Source organism: Pelodiscus sinensis, chromosome 2 (genome assembly GCF_049634645.1).
Source record: "Pelodiscus sinensis isolate JC-2024 chromosome 2, ASM4963464v1, whole genome shotgun sequence".
NCBI lineage: Eukaryota > Metazoa > Chordata > Testudines > Trionychidae > Pelodiscus > Pelodiscus sinensis.
The window spans coordinates 55,503,984-55,525,473 of NC_134712.1; the positions used below are offsets into that span (position 1 = coordinate 55,503,984).

The 21,490-nt window shown below is 40.3% G+C and overlaps 1 long non-coding RNA gene across 1 annotated transcript in view; it reads right to left on the reverse strand.

The window, feature by feature from the left end:
- The window catches only part of LOC142826714 (uncharacterized), a 71,125-nt gene extending 50,773 nt beyond the window's left edge, over positions 1 to 20,352 (reverse strand). The window contains exons 1-2 of the long non-coding RNA XR_012900922.1: positions 20,313 to 20,352; positions 19,006 to 19,114 (exon numbers count right to left, since the gene is read on the reverse strand). This is a non-coding gene — a long non-coding RNA (uncharacterized LOC142826714). The remainder of the gene's footprint in view (positions 1 to 19,005; positions 19,115 to 20,312) is intronic.
- Between the last annotated feature and the right edge of the window lie 1,138 nt (positions 20,353 to 21,490).

Here is a 21,490-nt window from a genome sequence, read left to right on the forward strand (position 1 = left end):
GAGACCCACATCCAAAGAAGAGAATTTCTGCTCTACCCCAAATATCATGCTGGTTCTATGCTGTGTGTTGTACACATTTTTGCTGTAAAAGAGTTTGTTGTGTACATAAGCCTTTCTGGCTGCCTTGTTAAAGGAAAATTCTTCTAGTAAAATTCAGAGATCTGTATATTTAATATACTAAGCAGATGGCAACCTCCCATTGCAAAGCATTTTTTATTCAGTGGACGTCAAATATGACTTTAACAGAAAGTTCCTGTCTACAAAGGAAGGTTCGCTTTTTAAAAGATGAAATGGTTACTCACATAGTTTTACAAGTAATGAGGTGATATTAAAGTAACATTAAAACTCAACTGCTTTGAAAATGGATTGTTGGCATTTTAATGTATCAGTGGAGTATGTGTTAGCATCTCTTATTTTAAACTCTTCGAAACAATAGGAACGACAAAACTAAATGTGTGGAGCAGGAACGGGAGTTGGGAGGAATCTTTGTTAGGATTGATTTTTAAACACAATTACAAATTCCTAGGTATTTGTACTTTTTTTTTCTTATCTGTCTTTTCTGGTCTTCCTTGAACATAAATCACTGATCTGTGACTTTCTCCCTAGTCTGACAATACTGGGATCAAGTTTTCTGAACCCTATTCATGAGAGACAAAAGCAAAAGTATGTCGTGATGGAAGCTGGCAAAAGAGAGACTCCCGGACTCAGTAAAGATGGGAACTGCTCTCCGGTCAGTTGCTCAGTTGCTATTGTAAGAAACTTAGGCTTTGGCTGCAATACAAATGTAACCAAATCCAGGGACCCAGTCACAAAAGGGTTAACAGTTGTAGTTCAGATATAATAGAGTTGCCCAGTGATCTGCTACACCTCTCTTGTTGGAACTGTTCTAGGAAGTCTCCCTTCAACAATTCCACCTATAATCTCTTTCACATTTGATAATGCGACTAGGCAGTTCCACTCTTTAACTCTGGTGTTACAGGACCTAGCCCACTGATCTTGGCACTTTCCAGTGTATGGTCTCGGAGTAAGCTATGTCCTTTTGAATTCCTGGAACATGTCAGATCCATTGCTTTGAGCTTAGCAGTGCTTGCGAGGAATGGAGGGGGATGGTATATTGTGGCCTGGGAGATTTCATAGTGCAGCAATGCACTCTGGTGCAGAAACCCAAGACTAGAATGTCTATTACATCATTTTCAAAGGATACAATGGAGGAATTATTAGGACCTCGTACATCAGGGAGGAGGCTGTCCAGTCACATCCTGGAGACCACTGCTGAATGAGGTGGTGAAGCCCTGAGCAATTGCTATCAGGACCCTGGTTTTGAGCCAAGAAATGCCAGGTACTCTTTGACCAGAGTGCCACAACTGTACATTAAACCACTGCCCCAGACCAACAGCCATTGTGCTAACAGCCTATAGAGCCACACAGCAGTCCTGCCCCAGACTCCTGATAGGACGGACAGGCAAGGATGGACGGCAGTACTTCACTGGACTCCTAGACTATATAAAGGCCACAACAGGAAAAGGAAGCTCTCTGAGGATATGTCTACACTACCCCGCTAGTTCGAACTAGCGGGGTAATGTAGGCATACCGCAATTGCAAATGAAGCCCGGGATTTGAATTTCCCGGGCTTCATTTGCATGAGCGGGGCGCCGCCATTTTTAAATCCCCGCTCGTTCGAACCCCGTGCCGAGCGGCTACACGCGGCACGAACAAGGTAGTTCGAACTACGTTTCCTAGTTCGAACTACCGTTACTCCTCATTCCACGAGGAGTAACGGTAGTTCAAACTAGGAAGCCTAGTTCGAACTACCTAGTTCGTGCCGCGTGTAGCCGTGCGGCACGGGGTTCGAACGAGCGGGGATTTAAAAATGGCGGCGCCCCGCTTATGCAAATGAAGCCAGGGAAATTCAAATCCCGGGCTTCATTTGCAATTGCAGTATGCCTACATTACCCCGCTAGTTCGAACTAGCGGGGTAGTGTAGACATACCCTGAGCAACACACTGTTGGCTGTTTGTTGATGTCTCCGTCACCTTGCCCTGCTGCCTCTCCTGACCCTGCTTTGGATTGGATCTTCTGGCTACTGACCTCTGTGAGAACCCTGACCACTGCCATGACACCAGTCAACCTCCCAGCCACCCAAACACCTCACCCTTTTGACTGCTGCTCTGGACTGACACTGGACTTTACAACTGTTGGTGACTGTGATCTGCCAGCTGTCCTCCCCGCCTCCATTTGCACCTTCCCAAAAGTCCTGGTAAAGTAAGTAGCGAGAGGTGAATTAGTTGGAGGTTCAAGCTAATCATTTTAAAACTACTGTAAAAGGGAAGAAAACTTTTTAAAACTAGCTTTGGTCTGAGGAAATAATGTTTGGACTGATCCTGATTTTACTCAGACTTGTTTGCCCATGACTAAATGGGAGTTGCAGCTTCAGTTTTTTACTTCCACTAACACTTATTGTCAACTAATGATATGCGCTAGAAAACAATAATGCTTAATGAATAAAATGGAGAGAATCTACTCTTGAGGGGACAATCTTCAAAGGCCATAAGGGCAGCCAGAAAGCATTGAAAGTCAAACAGAGGGGTGCTTATCTGTCCTTTGAAAAAAATCTCATCCTTTATTTATATCAGATAGTTAAAAGCAAGAATAACTTCCAGTGAAGAGAACCTGAGCATCCATATCACTATAGCTGTGGTTTTGGAGCCAAAGGGACATTTTATATTTTCATTCCTTTCCGTTTTGTTTAAATATGAGGGCTATTAGTGGAGGTGCACAGCAACTGTTGTAATCAAGAACTACACTTTTAAATATTTGTATTCATTGTAGTCATGGAGTCTGTGTTTTGACCAGTTAAGCCTTAATCAGGACAGAATGTCTGAATGTTAAAATACACAAATTGCCTTTGACCCGCTGGCATATGCTACCTTTCTCGTTACAGTACTCACTCTTCCTTCCTGGTTTAAAAGGCACAGCCATAAACTCTCGTTTCTAAGCAACATACATGCATGGCCCATGGCTGACCAAATGCTGAATCTATGGAAAGACTGAGTTCTGTCATCCTGTAAAACCTCAGCTGCAACTGCAGACAATGGCTAGATTAGATTGCTATGCTTTATTTTAATACTTTTCTCTTTAACCTGTAACTTTAAGTTTCTTTCTGAACTTCAGAAAGGATGAAAATTTCCATGCATCTACATCTTCTAATAGAAGATTCAAGCATATTGTTTTAGTCTTCCAGGATATGTCTACGCTGCAGCATTATTTAAAAATGACAAAATGTGCATCTATACAGCAAGCTGTTATTTCAAAATACTGTTGTGATGGAAGACTTCTTACTCCAACTCCTGTAACACTCATTTCATGAGAAGTAAGGAAAGTCGAAGGAAGAGTGTTCTTCTTTTGACTTCCTGCTGTGTAGACAGCGCCAAAAGCCAAATTAAGCTATTTCGACTTCAGCTACGCAATTGACGAAGCTGAAATTACGTACCTTAATTTGACTTTTGCCCTGCAGTGTAGATGTACCACCAGAGAGCTGCTGAGTGGTAGTTGTTTGAGGAACATCAGTGTGAATTTGGGAAATATTACACACGCTAGTCTGTCATCATTGGAGGGTTTTGTTTCCCCAAGCCTGTCAAGTCTGCACCTTTCATTAACTCTAAAATTCTTTTTGATTGGTTTTTAGAATATGGAAGTTAGGAATGTAACAGAACTTAGTCAGTGAACTGTTGGCTGTATTAAATCATAAACACATTGAAGCCCTAAATTGCAAAGTCAAATGAAAACCCCACAATCCTAGCTTTCCTTTTTTAAAGTCTTTTTAGTCCTCAGAGATGCGTAGAGAAGCTTCAAAATATGAACCTGCTTGGGTCTGCAGCTAGTCAAGGAGCATCTCTTTCCCATCTTTTCTCTTTCCACTTTACAGCTTTCTGGATTTCACCCCACTCCTAAATGTATATTTTATGTTATTCTAACCTCTTTTTTGGTGAAGCTGCATTTTTCCAAGTCAAATCTTATATCTTGCCTGTATCTCTCATCTCTCCGGGCACTCACAAATTATTTTACTTATCCATATTTGCAATTCTTCTTAACTGTTTTTTCTGTGAATTTCATTTTAAGTACTTCTTAGTTTTTCTTCATGATAGTTATTGGAGGTTGGAGGATCATTAACGGAGGATCATTGCTAAGAACAGGCCTATAGAGACAATCATTATGAATGGACCTCTCACTAATACTGGATCATGTAATCTTCAGCTATAATTTTTAACACACACTACTTGTACCATCTACCAATAGCAATGAAAGATCAAGACAACTGCTAATAGCATTATAGTTTTAGAAAAATATCCTAGAACATCGTACCATAAATCATATTTTGTATATTTAAAGTCAATTGTAGCATGGGGAGGGCTTATTCGTGGTGGAGGGCTTTGATCACTTTGATCAAACACAGACCACCTCTCGTCTCCTCAGTGCCACTATGCATCACATACATTTTCAATATTTTCATCATAATAGCTACCAGTCACTGGAGTTGAGATAAAAAATGAGGTGTAATTAAACATATGATTGGATCCAGACATTTTAATCATACTCTATCTATTTTTGCAAAGCAGGCCTCCTGTTTTTTCAGCAGTTCACTTGAATAGCCCAGGGATGACAATTTGCATGCTAACTGAATTCATGTACCGTGCAGATTATATGGGACATCTGTTGCTGATTGTTTTGATCCTCTGCTTTTCAAACTAAAATATGAAAATGCAGAAGGTAAAAGGCAAATTTTCATGCTGAGGGCAGAAGGCAGATTTTTTGGGGGGGGGGGGGAAGGCTGTAATGCAGCTATTAATAAAATGTCACTATACTTACGTTATTCCTCTGGACTTACTCTAAAATGCTGTGCTCTAAATTGCTGCATTTTCCCAGATGCTTTCCCCGTTCTTGATTTAATATAGGCACAGCTGGCTTTGACATGACTAGAAGAGTCCCACCTCTCCAACTATCCAGCACTGTAAATCTAGAGCTGACACTTCCGCAGAGGTAGGAGGAGAGGAAGCGAGAGAGGTGCTCTCTTTCCCTGGTGTCCTACAGAATCAGCTTCTCTGAGAAGGGATATTAGGGAACTGGCACAGGTTGTGAGAGATTTCCCAGTGTGGGGGTGGGAACCAATATGGGGAGCTTGAAAAATATGACTACATTGTGAGGAACTGAGAAAAATACCCTAGTATGAAGCTGAAAGCCACAAGGACAGTTGTAGAGAGCTCACAACTTACAGCAAGAATTGTTATAGAATGGTAAAGCAGCACTTCTGTACTGATGATATTTTTAGATATCTGAATAGTGTGTTTAATACTGTTTAATACAAGTGGAGAAACATTTTAAAAATTAGGGAGTTTTATTCTCTTCAGAGGTAGATAGACTCTGCACACAGTCATGTTAATAGTGGCTAAGGGAAATATGAAATTATCAGTTTCTAACATCGTTTCACATCTGATGTGCTAATCTTGATTCAATATGAAGAGTGCAAGATGCCTTATTCATGCTTTTTGTCACCTTGGGTGAGATCAACAGAATGGCTTATCTGACTGTGCCCTTCATTTTGGTGTCAGTCTGCACAAAATACAGAAGATTGCTGAGACAAAAATTAAGAAAGTACCTGTCTCTATTATTCCTTTACTAACTTCTAGGCTACGTCTACACTGGCAGCTTCTTGCGCAAGAACTCTTTTGCAGAAGAGTTCTTGTGCAAAAACTCTTCCAGAAGAGAGCGTCTACACTGGCATGTGCTTTTGCGCAAGAGATGTGCTTTTGCACAAGAGCATCTATGCCAGTGTAGACGCTCTCTTGTGCAAGAAAGCTCTGATGACCATTTTAACCATAGGGCTTTCTTGCGCAAGAAATTCATGTTGCCTGTCTACACTGGACTCTTGCTCAAGAACAATTGCACAAGAGGGCTTATTCCTGAGCGGGAGCATCATAGTTCTTGTGCAAGAAGCACTGATTTTATACAGTAGAACGTCAGTTTACTTGTACAAGAACACACGGCCAGTGTAGACAGGCAGCAAGTTTTTGCGCAAGAGCGGCCGCTTTGGCGCAAGATCGCGCCAGTGTAGACACAGCCTAGTTTATTATGGAATTAGTGATAAGGATTTGTTATACATTCAAGATTGGTATGGGAACGCCTCAGGATTAAATCACTCATTATTGCCCCGGCTCCTTCAAAACCTTCCACTGCTATGGAGCTTATTCATCTGGCATGGAGGAGGGATGGGGAGAACCAGGGCCTGCCCACTTACTCCAGGCTCAGGTCCAGGGACCATAGGAAGTGGCTACTAGTGGGGCTCTTGCCCCTGCCTCCCTGGCACCTTGGAAGAAGCCTCTTCTATTTGCCCTTCTCAGTTTGTCTCTCTCTTAGTGCCACTTCCTCCTCTACTGCAGTCCATCCCTCTTTCTCCTTCCCCCTCCATGTCTGAGGGGAAGCCTTTTATAAGGGACCAGCATGCCCTAATTGGCTGCCGGTGTTCCCATGGTCTGCTGCAGGCCAGCTCAAATGAGTTCCAGGTGCCTGCCTGACTTAATTGCTGGGGCAGCAGTCTCAGGCAGTCACTGCTCATATACCGTCCCTCTATCAAGATCCTGCAGCCTACTGTCTTTGAACTGCCACAAATATCTCTGATGATGTATGTTTGGCTGTGTTTGTTACTCAATGGACACCTAGCTAGTTAAGTTCTCCATGAGTACAGACAGTATCCCATTGTCTTTACTACTCTAGAAATTGGTCCAGAAATTTTTCATTCTCTCTCTCTCTACCAACCTCTCACTCTTACCTTCCAATCTATTTACTGTGCAGCCAGTACTGTGTGCCTGGTTTATCTTATTTTTTGTTTATCTTGTATTTTAAGTCAAGAAATTCACTATTACCAACTTCATTGTTCCTTGTAGGTGACATGAAAATAATTTTGTCACACATCTCTTTTTCTTCCTATCCTACAAAGTTTCAGGTATGTTCACTAGGGGTATGTCTACACTGCATTCCTCTTTCAAGAGAGGAATGCAAATGCAGCCAAGCGAAATTGCAAATGAAGCGCGGATTTGAATTTCCCATGCTTCATTTGCATAATGGCGTCCAAGCGCTTTTTCAAAATACCTTATTTTGAAAGAAAAAATGCAGTCCAGATTGGGTTATTTTGAGAAAAAAACCTTCTTTTGAAATAACCCTTACTCCTTAAAAAATGAGGTTTAAGTTTTATTTCAAAAAAAGCTTTTTTTCTCAAAATAACCCCGTCTAGACTTAAGAGGGTTGAGGGGGGTTTCGAAAAAGCACCCAGACGCCATTATGCAAATGAAGCACAGGAAATTCAAATCCGCACTTCATTTGCAATTTCACTCGGCTGCATTTGCATTCCTATCTCGAAAGAGGAATTCAGTGTAGACGTACCCTAGGACATAATTACCATCATCTAATAATTCTTCTAAGGTCTGATCCAATTCCCAGTGAAGACAATGGACATCTCTCCACTGGCTCCAATGGGATTTAGATCAGGGCCTTAATTCCTTTGCTTGCATCTGGTTCTCCATTAATATTCTGAACCTTCATCTTTTCAGTCAGAATGTACACTACTCATTTTGTTCACACAAGTAAGGAGGGTAAGACAAGCAAGATCTTGCCTTGTACATGGGATTATGTGGTGGATTATGAGCTGGAGAAAAGCTCCTCTTTGTCGTTTTTACTTATCCTAGTACCCATCTAATGAGCCCTGCCTGATTGAAATCCAGACATTTAGTGTCCCTCTTGAAACAAAACTACTTCCCTGCCAATAATATTCAGCTGTGTTTCTCCTCTCAAAAGGTGATCACACATTTTTGAGGAGATGATACCTTTTGTTAAAATGATTCAGAAAATTAAGCTTGTAGAATGGTTGGAAAGCAAAATATTACAAAGCTACACATTTTCAATGAATCATATTAGGAATTTTTTTCACAAAATGGCAGAAGCTGTGAACAAATTGAGTGGTCCCTAATTATAAAAAAGTACAAAATCCTTTATTTTTTAAATCTGGAATATGAATGATGCATGCAGATTAATATAGTATTTTAGAACATGTGGTAATATATATTTTATATTATATGATATCTGAACTATTACTTGGAACTGGAAAAATCTTTTCTGTGTCCCACTTTTTGGATATCTTATTGCCATCATCTAGAATTTATGTGAGGATCTTATCCTTATAAGCTCTGGTATTTATTACTGAGCCCCTTCTGTCAAGGCAAGAACATAATGATAACATAGACAGCAATTGCGGGATCATACTATGAATTCATCATACTGCCCCTTGACCCTCACTGTAATCCTTCAGTTTTATAATTGATCATTTTATTGTTCCCAGTTTACAGAAAAGATATATAATTATTTAATAGTTTTAATATAAATGTACAGAAAATGGTACTAATGAAAAAGTACTATTGCAGAGGCAATATCTAATGACCAAATCCTGCTGATACTTGCTTTACTTAAAGCATGTGATTATTTCCAGTTAAGTCAGTTAGACTATGTGTATGCTTAAAGTTAAGATTTTTCATAAGCATTTGCAAGAATGAAGCCTAAATCATAGAACTATAGAACTTCAATGGACCTTTACAGATCATATAGTATAGTCCTGTGCACTCATGGCAGGACTAAGTATTATCTAGGTCATCACAAACAGGTGTTCACCTAACCAGCTCTTACAAATCTCTAATGACAGAGATTCCACAACCTCCCTAGGAAATGTATTCCAGTGCTTAACTAGCCTGACAGTTAAGAAGGTTTTTCTAATGTCCAATCTAAACTGCCCTGGATGCTATTTAACTCCATTGTTTCTTGTCCTATCCTGAGAGGTTAAAGAAAACAATTTTTCCCACTCCTCCTTGTAACATTTTACATACTTGAAAACTGTTTCCATGTCCCCATTCAGTCTTCTCTTCTCCAGACTAAACAAACCCAGGTTTTTCTATATTTCCTCATAGATCATGTTTTCTAGACCTTTAATCACTCCAGTTTGCCTTCATCTTTCCCAAAATGTGATGTCCAGAACTGACCCCATAATCTTATGCTAAATTCAGGCCTCTTCCACAAATTTTGGCCTGTGTCATCCCCAATAAGTGGGCTTCTTCCATCTCAAAAGCTGGCTCTAACAAGAAGTGATTAGTGGTCATCTGCCGTACCTACATTGTTCTTATTGCACAAGCAGGACTACAGTGGAACCGAGAATCTTTTTAGTTTCCTATTAAGTTAGTTTGACAAGTCAAATTCTTTGATACCATAAATGACAATAAACAGTAAGTATATGAACAAAAGAACCTGATTCATGTGATTGTGTGGTTTGGGGGTAATTCAATAAAAATGGCAGAATCAAAAAGTAACTGTTTCATACAGCCATAAACAGACTTGTTTTATAGTATAGATCAAAAGAATCCCTCAAGGCAATATCCCATCCTTTAAATTCTGCTAGTATAATTACTAATCAAGTCAGAGGAATGTTGGTGTTAGACTTTCCTGTAATGCTGAATACATTTGTTTAATCACTGGTACTTCTAAGTTCAGGACAGTGTATTCTACCCAGAATAGTAAACTCAACATGGCAGGTGACCTAACTTTTCCACATTCCAGACAAATTCTATGCCTGTTACAAAATCCACTGGAAAAACTCCCACTGTGCATCAGACTCCTTCTTGTATCGCTATCTTTGTCACAAAGTTGCCATTTACAAGAGTCAAGCTAATTAGACTGTATTACAGACTTGTCAAGAACAACATTTTTTGGAACTTACACAAACCTCTGCTCCCAAGAATAATGTAATTATACAATATATAATTAATGCAATAATTAAAGATGTGCCATACATAGAGTGCTTAAACCTGGGTTGCTACAAGATGTGTGAAAGCACAGCTGGGTTCTTGTGGGCTTCCCTTCATTATGAGTCGCTCTCTTACAATGTTGTAAAATGTAACCTCATGTCACAGCAGAAGCCTGTCTGAATTTTAAGGACTCTGGTTTAATAACATGCTAGAAGTCCTAGGTTTGCTGGTAGTTTGGGTAAGCAGAAAAATACCTGATTTAAGCATGGATCTCCTACAAAAGATAACCCAAGTTCACCAAACTGGTTTGATTCAGGTCTAGTCCTAATGTCCATACTGTGTGATCCAGTGATCAACATTAACTCCCTATGGTCAGCATCTCAGGGCTCCGTCCAAATCACTTCAACCCCATGTTCAGGACTTGTTTGTTTGGGACTTGTCCTTATGACACATCTTGAGACCTTTTACCTCAGATTAAATTGCTCTTGTGCAGACTCTTGACTTCTTGAGTTAAACTTAAAACAGTAGGGCTCATTCAGCCCTAATTCTGCAACTCAATTGCTCTGCTGTTTTCCCAGATAATTAGGATTAACATATCCATCCTTAGTGGATACAATACGGTAATTTTTTTCAGTAACTTCCCATGCATGCTGGCACAAGAGGGTGAAAATTACATCTACCTGTGCGAGGAGGCCCACAGCATCCCATAAAGGGCTTCATTCTCTGGGGAGGACATGCAGGCTATGTCTAGACTGGCATGATTTTCCAGAAATGCTTTTAACGGAAAAGTTTTCTGTTAAAAGCATTTTTGGAACAGAGCGTCTAGATTGGCACGGACGCTTTTCCGCAAAAGCACTTTTTGCGGAAAAGCGTCCGTGGCCAATCTAGACGCGCTTTTCCGCAAAAAAGCCCCAATCGCCATTTTCGCAATCGGGGCTTTTTTGCGGAAAACAAATCTCAGCTGTCTACATCCGCCCTTTTGCGCAAAAATTTTGCACAAAAAGGACTTTTGCCCAAACGGGAGCAGCATAGTATTTCCGCAAAAAGCACTGATTTCTTACAGTTGAAAGTCAGTGCTTTTGCGGAAATTCAAGTGGCCAGTGTAGACAGCTGGCAAGTTTTTTGGGAAAAGCGGCTGTTTTTCCGGAAAAACTGGCCAGTCTAGACACAGCTGCAGTGTTTCCCTGTCAATCCTTGTTAGAGATTTCACATGGTGAGGGTAGCTTTAAAGTCTGCTGTTTCTGTTGGAGCCTGCTAAAGGGATATGCTGAATCAGAAAAAGAAAGAACATATTTGGTGAAATCAGTGGGAGTTTCTTGCCGGGATCTGACCCATGACTACACACCCTTCAGGTGCATTTTATCATAGAATCATAGAATAGTAGACCCAGAAGCGATCTCAAGAGGTCATCAAATCCAGTCCTGCCCTCAGGCAGGACCAAGCACCATCTAGATCAGCCCTGATAGATGTCTATCTAACTTGCTCTTAAATATTTCCAATGCTGGAGATTCCACAACTTCCCTAGGCAATTTATTCCAATGTTTAACCACCCTGACAGTTAGGAAGTTTTTCCTTATGTCCAACCTTTAATTTGACCTCACTAATGTAAGAATATGTTTCTTCCATTGTTTGCCATTTTTCTGAATGGCTAATGGTGCTAGAGCTAGGATAACCAAAGACTCTCTCCTCCTTCACCCTGGAACGCAAGTGGCTTACATTCACAGTGCAGAGTCAGCATTTCTCATTCCTGTTGAAGTTTAACCTTTTTTCCCCAACTTTGCAGCCTCACACCGAGTAATGAAATACGAAGCTCTAAATGGCAATGAAAGAAGGAAAGCAATCTTTGTCACACATAGATATGCCCCAGAGGACCAGTCCTGCAAATTCTTTCTGACACATGGGCTGCAATTTTCAAAATGGACTATGAGATTTAGCCATCAATGTCAGTGAGTTATGTAGCTAGGTATAGTTGGAATTGAAAAGTGTGACCATAGTTCTTTCCCTAGCACAGAGTCCTATTCACAGAAAGGGGCCAGATCCTCTGATGGTGTGAATCAGCATAGATTTAATTACTTTAAATGCAAACTATTTATTGACTTCAATGGACCACCGTTACCCCGACTGAAGATCTGGCCCAATAAGTTTATTTTTGAGCATAAACTCTGTATCTGGGGCAAGATTTTTTACAGGGTTGGCTCTCTGAATAATAACACATCAGCCACATGGTTCACATCTTGAGCAGAAGAGAAACATATTCAGCACTGAAAGATTTGCACGGTGACATACAGGCAGCACTCATCATCTGGTCCCTGTATTTAAAGCTAAGGACATCTGCGCTTTGCTTTCTCATTTGAATCCTTTTCCACAGAAGCAGTACATAACACACCCCGTGAACAAAGCAATGGCAGCTGATTAACATCTGTTGGTTTGATTAAAATCATATAGATGGCAGCATTTCAGGTTCCAATAACCCTGGCTTGTGCTTGCAACAAAGACAGACATTGTGTAACTGACTCCTGTTGCTGTAGCAGCTCATATGCTTTAGATTCACATTTCACACCTGAAAATGAGGATCTAGGCTGCCTGGACTGCTTGTGTAAACTCCCTTTTATGTTAGACCAATAAAAAATATTAACAGACATTCTAGCTACTGTTCCTATTGTGGAATAATGCAATTGGAATTTTAGACCTCAGGTTAGATTGTAAGGGTGAGAGTTAGTTGTGAATGAAAGACCGAAGCAAACCAGGCCTATGCCAAGATGGAACACTAGATGAAGAGGGCTCTTTCTTACCTGGGAAAGAATTCTTTGTAGTAGCTGTGTCTTGCCCACATGCTCAGGGTCTGATTGATCACCATATTTGGTGTCAGGAAGGAATTTTTCCCCACATCAGATTGGCAGAGACCCTGGGGGGGGGGGCGGGTTACCTTTCTTTGCAGCATGGGGCACAGGTCACTTGCAGGTTTAAACTAGTGTAAATGGTGAATTCTCGATAACTTGATGTCTTTAAACCATGATTTGAGGTCTTCGGTCACATAGCCATAGTTGTAGGGGTCTATTAGAAGAGTGGGTAGGTGAATTTTTATAGTCTACAATGTGCAATAGGTCAGACTAGATGAAAGCAAATGGTCCCTTCTGACCTTGAAATCTATGAGTCTACATTCTCACTCATGAAAGAGTCTGATGGACCTGTCATATCAGTATCCACATTTCATTCTCTTTAATATCCCCATTGAGGGGAGCTCAGTATTTTGAGTTTTGTTAACATAGAATCATCATAGAATCATAGAACTCTAGAACTAGAAGGGACCTCAAGAGGTCATGGAGTCTAATCCTCTGCCCTCAACAGCAGGACCAAACACTGCCTTGTTATAACCTGGTTATACCCAGTATGGTTTCAATAGGACAATGAGACACTACATCTAAACAGCAGCATCTGTTAAAGGAACTCAGAACAGTATACATACTTTAATTAATTATTCTTCACAGAACACTAGCGAAGCAGTGGAAATGTATCTCAATTTTTTTCAGCTAGGAAACTGATTAGTGACTTGCTCAAGGTTGAACAATGTGGCAGATCTGGGAAGAGAAAGGAGGCTGCTCAACTCCAAGCCTTATTATTTAGTCACAACACCGTGAAGTACACATTAGTGGCAGAAACAAGTACTGTCAGTTTAAATGAAAGCTGTGAGTGGGTCTTCAATTCATAAGTATGCTGTGAAACATCTCAGCCAGTGGTTTTTAATTGCATTGGTACATAGGCTTTATAGTTACGGCACAGCTTTATTAATTGACTTTGTACTGAATATTTTGTTGTTGTTGTTTGTTAACTTTAAAAGCCAGCATCTGTTTTGTACAGCAACACACCACTTAGAAGTGGAGAGGTAGAGAACAGAATCACAATGACTACATGTGCACGGAATGACTGCAGAGATCCATCTGGAAATTGTAAATAAAAAGGTTTGTTTTGAGAGACACGAAAAACCTAAGACATATAAACATGGGCCTGATTTACAGATCACATGCAGTATTGCTACTAATCTTACATCCAAACATCCCCCACCTGTTATCTAAAAATCTTTATTATTTTATCATTGGAAATGTAGTCTCAGAATTAAGGTGTAATGCCTTCCAGGAGTCTATTACATCTATGAATTCTGTCTAGAAAACATGAACATGCACAGCTACTACAAGTGGTTATGTGCCTAAGGATTGGATATAGAGTACACGATTGGTTTGAAGATGTGGCTGTGCTCATACATTTTAGTTGATGTAGATAAAAAAACAACTAATGAGCAGCCAAGGCAATAACTTGTGCTCATTAGCGAATAAAAAGCTTGGGTAAGAGACATAGTTAAGGCTGAGTGACTGAAAAAGAAAGTCAAAAGACAATGCGATAGAGATGAGATACTGCCCTCCTTGCCAAATTATGAAAGTATTCTCAGTGATGGAAATACATTTTCGAGCATGATGCATACAGTTCCATAAAGTCTTGCCTCCACTCTAGAGTAAACCAGGAATATGACAGATCATAAAGATAGGTGGAGTCAGGTCAAACAGTAAGTTATGGCATGTCTACACTAGGAAATTATTTCAAAATAACTAAATTTGACTTAGCTCCTGATTTTACAAAATTGAAATAGCACGTCCCCCCTATAGGGAAGTCTATTAGTCTGAGGTAGGCTCTGTTAATGTGCACATGCTATCTTAACTTAGAGTCCCAAGAATTACTGGGGAGTAATTAGTTCAAATTACTCTGGGGAGTAGCACCAGACCATTCACATTAATGCTATTTTGAAATTAGTGTTATTCCCCAAGGAAAGCAGGAGTACAGATTTTGAAATAAGTGGCCCATTATTTTTTTTAAAAAAACGGGCTTGGTAGTGTGGACGCTCTGCTTATAAATTCAACCTAAGAGAGATTATTTTGAAATAATGCCCTGGTGCAAATCAGGGTTCAATGAATACCATATTCACTGAGACCAATAGGGATTTCAGTTTTGAATCAAAAGCAACTGATAAATAAACACTACCATAATTTGCCTCTTTTTCATGATCTCTGCTGCTTTTCAATTCCTAATTATGCATAGGGAAAAAGCAAGAAGTGTTCTGCTAGCTATGTGCTAATACATATTTAGTAGCAAGGGGTTGAATGATTGCTCTGAGATTATTTTCATCACCTTCAAGGGCTAATGAAACACTAAATTTCACTTTAAAACCAAAACCCCTCCACTTTATCTATAGTCAATGCAAGATAATTATGGCTCTTTGAAATTAGATGCAAGCTATGCATCTATGCATATGAGAATTATGAAGACTGATATTAGAAAGAATATAAAACTAAGGCATAGGTGTGAAGGTCACCCACATAAAGGTGACAGATAAAAACTTTGTGAGCAAACATCAGCCCTAATAGGCAAGAGATAAAATGAAAAAGATCCTGTACCTTGAGTGTAAACCCATGATCACAGGTCATGGTTTATCATAAGTCAGCTATTGCAAATTAAATATTCTGAGAGAGAATATTGATACCAAGATACCAATCCTATAGAAAATGAGAAACCCTAAGAATATGAGACTGGTTTAAAAATATCAAATAAAATGAGAATTAATGAAAGGCCATTGAAGTTGGCCTCTGAACGATCAGGAGACTGAGGTAAGATTGGGAAATTTGGGGAGGGAAGCAGAAATAGAGTGAGGGAAGAGCTTGAGATTATTGAGGTGGGGAAAAAGTAGTTGTCTGAAGGATGAGGAGGAGGCTTATTGTATAACACTAAGAGGAAAGCCTCAGGGTACAGAGAGCAGGTGACAAGCTGAAGGGAATGTGAGAGGTTAGGAAACTGAGGGAAGATGAGAAGACCAGAAAAAAAAGAGTGAAGGGGGAGAGGAGAACTGGGAGAACAGAGAGAGAGACTGTGAAAGGCATCAGAAGACACTGAATGACAGGGAGAGGCAGACAGTAGAGTGATAGGGGAAGGAGCTAGAGAGACAATTTCCCTACCTCCAAAGAGTTAAGAAAGGGAAATGTAGAGCGAGGCTGGGTGTGCCTGTGCTTTTTGGTCAAATCAGGGCTAAGCAACTTTCCCTAAAGGTTCAAAAATCAGAACTCAGGACCAAAAAAGTAATTTATTATAATCTTTTTTAAAAATCTCTTAATTTTTAAGCCAATCACTGATTGGTTTGGGACCAGTGTGATTGCTGAACAATTAAGGTTAGCATCACCATAAACTGTATTACACTGTAAAGCAGAAATAATTACTGCTGCAAAGCATTCTTAATGGCCTAGCCCAACAAGAGGTCAGCTAGAAAATGCAGACTTTTAATCAGAAAATCAATCTTGAGGAGCACAAGGAATAAAGTGTGGCCCCTTCTGGTTTATTACATTCTGGCAAAAGACCTTCTGTGTGGTGGAGCCTGAATGAATAAGACAAGAAGATTAATTGCAAGGTATGACTTCCAGACACATTATTATTTCATCTTTGCACTTTTCAGTTGGCTTTCATTATCAACCCAACAAAAGTTTCATCATCGTCATCTGTTTGCTATTTACAAATCTAGCTTGGCGATCATCTCTATACGCAGAAATCCAGCTTTCCCTGTACTCCTGCTCTTTGTGCCAAGAATCTTTATGGAAGATGGCAAAAGAATGGAAATCTTTTCATGAGGGCAAGTGGTAGACTTGAACTATTTCGTTCATTTCAGTGCACATTTAAAATAGTAATGCGTGCTGAGTATTTGGTTGATGTGTCATCAGCAGTGCTTGACTGTATTTATATTTTGTTCCAGTGATAGTATTCATTGCAGCAATGATTTTAAGAGTTAGTGCCATAAGAAAGGCAGTCCTGCATCTCCAGCAAGATAAAGGTCTAAAGTGTCATAAAGTTAAGCACAAGTAAATTCTGCCCTTTCAGTGAAGATAGAATTGACTAACAAACTTTCTCTGGGCAGATTTTAAATAACAAACTGCACATCCTTTGCTGCCTCAAGCAGTGCAGTATTAAGAGCAAGCTAATCACTTATCTTCCTTTTCCTTTTTTATATGAAGCCCTTAAGAAATGGTTATTTGTGTATACTGTAGAGCTGTGGAAGTGGTGGTTTTTTTGTGAATGTTCAGAAGCCATCTATTGAACAGGCAGAAGGAAAAGCAGGCAAAGCACAAGACAGAAATTCAGGGCAATAGATTTAATCAAAATAGGTCAGATTCCCAGAGGCAGTAATAACGACAAATGCCAATGTGCATGAGTACAAAATAGGGCAATGTAGATCTACCAGGTTAATTTTGTCCATAATCTGTTATGTAGCCCACATGTTTCTAGTCTGGTTTTTTAATGAACTCACCCTAGAAAGAACAAACAATGCTGATTTCTACATAGTAGGTTTTTGTCTTTAATCAGTGAAACTAGTTATTACAGAGACATGATACAGTTTGGTTATTTCTGCTAATAGCTCACTGTGACAATTAAAATATTTTCAAGTGTACAGGATCTCCTAGAATTATTTCATGTTACCTCATTTGTACAATTTCCAGATAAGAAATTATTTTTCAAGAATGGTTAAAAATTGAGAAATTACCATTATACTTTTTTCTCTCCATTGTCACACCCCCAGTGAACTTAAATTTTAGTGAAAATAAAGAAAAAAGTAGTGTCTTTCTTTAAAAAACATTGATTTTGTAAGACTAGCAGTAAAAAAAAGATATCTAATACTATTTCTAGTAGCACTGCTAATGAACAGCCTTTGGATATGTGCTCAGCATCCTAAACTGCTATTGCCTCCAATGAGGGTATGTCTACACTACCCTCCTAGTTCGAACTAGGAGGGTAATGTAGGCATACCGCACTTGCAAATGAAGCCCGGGATTTGAATTTCCCGGGCTTCATTTGCATAAGCGGGGAGCCACCATTTTTAAAACCCCGGTGGTTCAAACCCCGTGCAGCGCGGCTACACGGGGCACGAACTAGGTAGTTCGAACTAGGCTTCCTAGTTCGAACTACCCTTACTCCTCGTGAAATGAGGAGTAACAGTAGTTCAAACTAAGAAGCCTAGTTCTAACTACCTAGTTCGTGCCCCGTGTAGCCGCGCTGCACGGGGTTCGAACCAGCGGGGTTTAAAAAATGGCGGCTCCCCGCTTATGCAAATGAAGCCCGGGAAATTCAAATCCTGGGCTTCATTTGCAAGTGCGGTATGCCTACATTACCCCGCTAGTTCGAACTAGCGGGGTAGTGTAGACATACCCTGAGTTCTTAGCACCTCATAGGTTATACTCAGCACCTGAGCGTTGGGCTAAGAACAGAACCACTTACAATGAAATTCATATTGAATGCAGAACACTTCGTTATGTGGACAGATGGGGGCATACATAGGCAAGTGGTAAATACAGTGGAGGATGGGGGAGCTACTGCCTTTTTAACCTGTTGGTTTTAGCATATCTAACATCAAAGAGAGATTTTTATAGAGGCAGAAAATTAAAGGCCCATTGTACTATCATTCTGCTAATATAGAGATTTGCATCAAATGGCCAGGAGCGTTTTCTCTAATTTCCTATCCTTCCATATATAGAACAATCTATTCTACATACAAGCTCACACCATTTTGAAATGCATCCTATCATATAAAATGCTCTCTGTGCTTTTCTTAGGATGGGGTGTAATGGTGATATGTGGATTTTTGCTGAAGTTCATATGCGAGTCACAAACCTCAATGAGCCTACAACAGTGAGGAAAAAACAGCTTGATTGATGGCTTTCTCCAAGAATAATGCATAAGGAGAATTGTGTGAGCTTGCTGTTGAAAAGAGTCTGTCAGGAATAGATTAAGCTGAATAGGTTAAGTACAGGTCAGTCCCAATTCAATCTGCACTGCTCTAAACTTTTCAGAAGGCACCTCTCCTATGCCAAAAAGACAATAGGACAAGAATATCCAGTGTATATAATTTAAAATCAGTCATAGTCTTCCTCTAGCCCATGGATAAAGTCCATTGGCTAAAGAAAACCCCTTCTGAAAAGCTATTGTAAAACCAAAATTATTCAATTAGGCTGGAGCACGCTCAGCGACTGACAACTTGTCAAGTGTCTGTGACTCACAAATTCTTGTCTCAACGCTCTAGTAGAAACATTCTGAAATGTGTCTCAGCATTTCTATTAAAAATCCCAGTTGCTTAGCTGGTACATACCAGGGTATCTCCATTGGCTTCAACAGAGCTGTGCCAGATTTCACTAGCTGCGGACCAGTCCAACAAAGTAGAGAGCTTTGTAACTCAGCTGCATAAAGATCTTTCCTGTCTGCAAATGTGAAAAGTCGTTTAGGTTTGTCTGTTTCATTTGAAATGGCTTTTGCTTTGAAGAAGCATCTCACATTTAATCTTTGCTCTTGTGAGCTATTTTCTAAATAAAAATGTCAGGTTTTTACATTCATTTTTGCAATTCAGTCGCCCATTTCTGTGTGATGTTTTGGCAGGCCCTGAAGCAACAGGAGGTTTGTGTTTATGCTCGAGGTCCTCTGGCTTCATTTGTAGTAAGTTGTTACATTTTGTACAGTACTGCATGGGGTCTGAGAACATGCAACAAAGAGAAGACATGGGGGATAAGCATAATCAAACTTCTCAGAAAAAATAATGCATATTGTGTGGAGGGTATGCAACTAAAACACTGGGGAACATTCTGACAATGCATAAGAGAAAGTGTACTGTGCTGAAAGAAAAAGAAAACACACTCACCAGCTCAGCACAGAGTAATAAGCAAGTACTACTCCACTGAAAGAGACAGAATTACAAACAGCTGAATTTGGCCCATATAGATCTTTTAGAAATTGTCACTGTCTGTACTGACCAGTTCATCAGATACCTCAGAATCACCCTTAACCCTGAGAGAGAGACACCTGGGATTTTAATTGTTCATTCTGGATTCATTTTAAATCAGTTTTTAAATTATATTTGTGTTGCACCCGCCACAAAGGAGCTCTGGTTCTGACTGGAAAATCTGGACAATAATATAATAAATATAATATAATATAATATAATATAATATAATTATAATATAAACAATAAATGACTCTCCCGTGTACTGAAGGGTTTTAAGATATGTTACATTCGGGCCCCACTTCATCCCAGCATTTAAGCAAGTACTTAACTTTTAAGCATGTGATCAGTCAGATTGAATTGAATGAGACAACTCTCATGTTTAAAATAAAGCACACACTTAAAGTCTTTGTGGTATTGGGGCTTAAATAGTCACAATTTGAAGGCTGCATTATATATTTGAGCATACCGCATGCAAACAGAGTGCACATTTGGTGCACACAGTTGGGTATTATAACCAGCCTGTACTTCCTTCAGTATTTACAGAACTCTTATACTGCATTTACAAAGTCTTTTCAGCTATGTAAGTCATAAAGTGCCAAGAAATACTTGTATTGCTATGGAAAGGGCCCACTGACACAAAGCTGGTGGAAATATGAGAGCAAAGAAACCTAAAAACTCACAGTTCATGTTGTGTTGCCTCTGTGCTCCATCCTCTCTTTGCTTTGGCTGCAGTCCACACTAAAATCCCAACATTCTCTATTCAGCTAAAACAAACCCTTGTGTATGTATGTGATTTTGTATGTGTTATATATTTTAGAGACGATCAGGAAATTGGATTCTTTTTCCTTCAGAAAAGATCTTTAAAAAAATGAAAAAAAAATCATTTTGGGTTGAAATTTTCAACTTCTCAGCAAAAAATCAGAAACTGAAAATTCTCCCAAAAAGGGAAATAGCTTCAATTTAGAAATGTTCCTGGTCTACTTCAGTGGGATTGGTCAGGTGCCTTGTGCTCCCATTCTTTTCTGCAGGCCAGACTCTTCAGCATAGGCTTTGGAAGTATAGGTGAGGGAGGTGCTGCAGCACCTCCAAGTATTTGGCATCCCAGCTCCACACTGTTGCTGCCCAAGATCCTAGGCACTAGCCCATGCCCCTGAGGCCTGGCAGCTCTACTGCTGGACCTCCATACCCCATGCAGCCCTGCCACTAGGCCCCTACAGCCCACTCGGTCCTGCTGCCAGCCCCTTGCTCAGCCCTACCTCTAGCCCCTAGGCCCTCCCCCAGCCCTGACACCAGCTACGAGCCCCTCAGCTCCACCACCACCACTCCCATTCCTCATTAGGCTGCCAGCCTCCCATGAGCCACTCAGCCCTGGGATTCCAGCCAGCTGCTGGTCCCATACCTTGAGGCTCCACCTCTGGGCCCCACATGTGGTGTCCCGACTGCTGGCTCCACTCTAGGGGGTGGGGGGTGACAGGCACAGACTGGGGAAAGGGATGTGTGTGCAGCTCAGCACCCTCACTCAAAAAGCTGTTCCAGCACCACTTTCCTTAGTCTGACTATATTTCCTGTGACGCTGCATGGTCTTTCCTCTTGGCGAGGGGAGAGGGTGTCATGGGATTCCCTGGTCATGGTGCATCGAAGAGCTGAACTGAAGCTTGGGGCGTCTGGCCCAAAGAAGAGAATGAGAGCGTGACGCAACTGAACTACAACTTCCATAGGGCAACGCAGCAGCATATCCAAATATCTCCATTTTTAGGCATTTGGGGTTTTGAAGAAAAATTTACAATTTCCACATATAGCAGACAACAGTTCAGATGGGAAAATCTTTGTATATATGTGAGCTACTATATGTGAATCC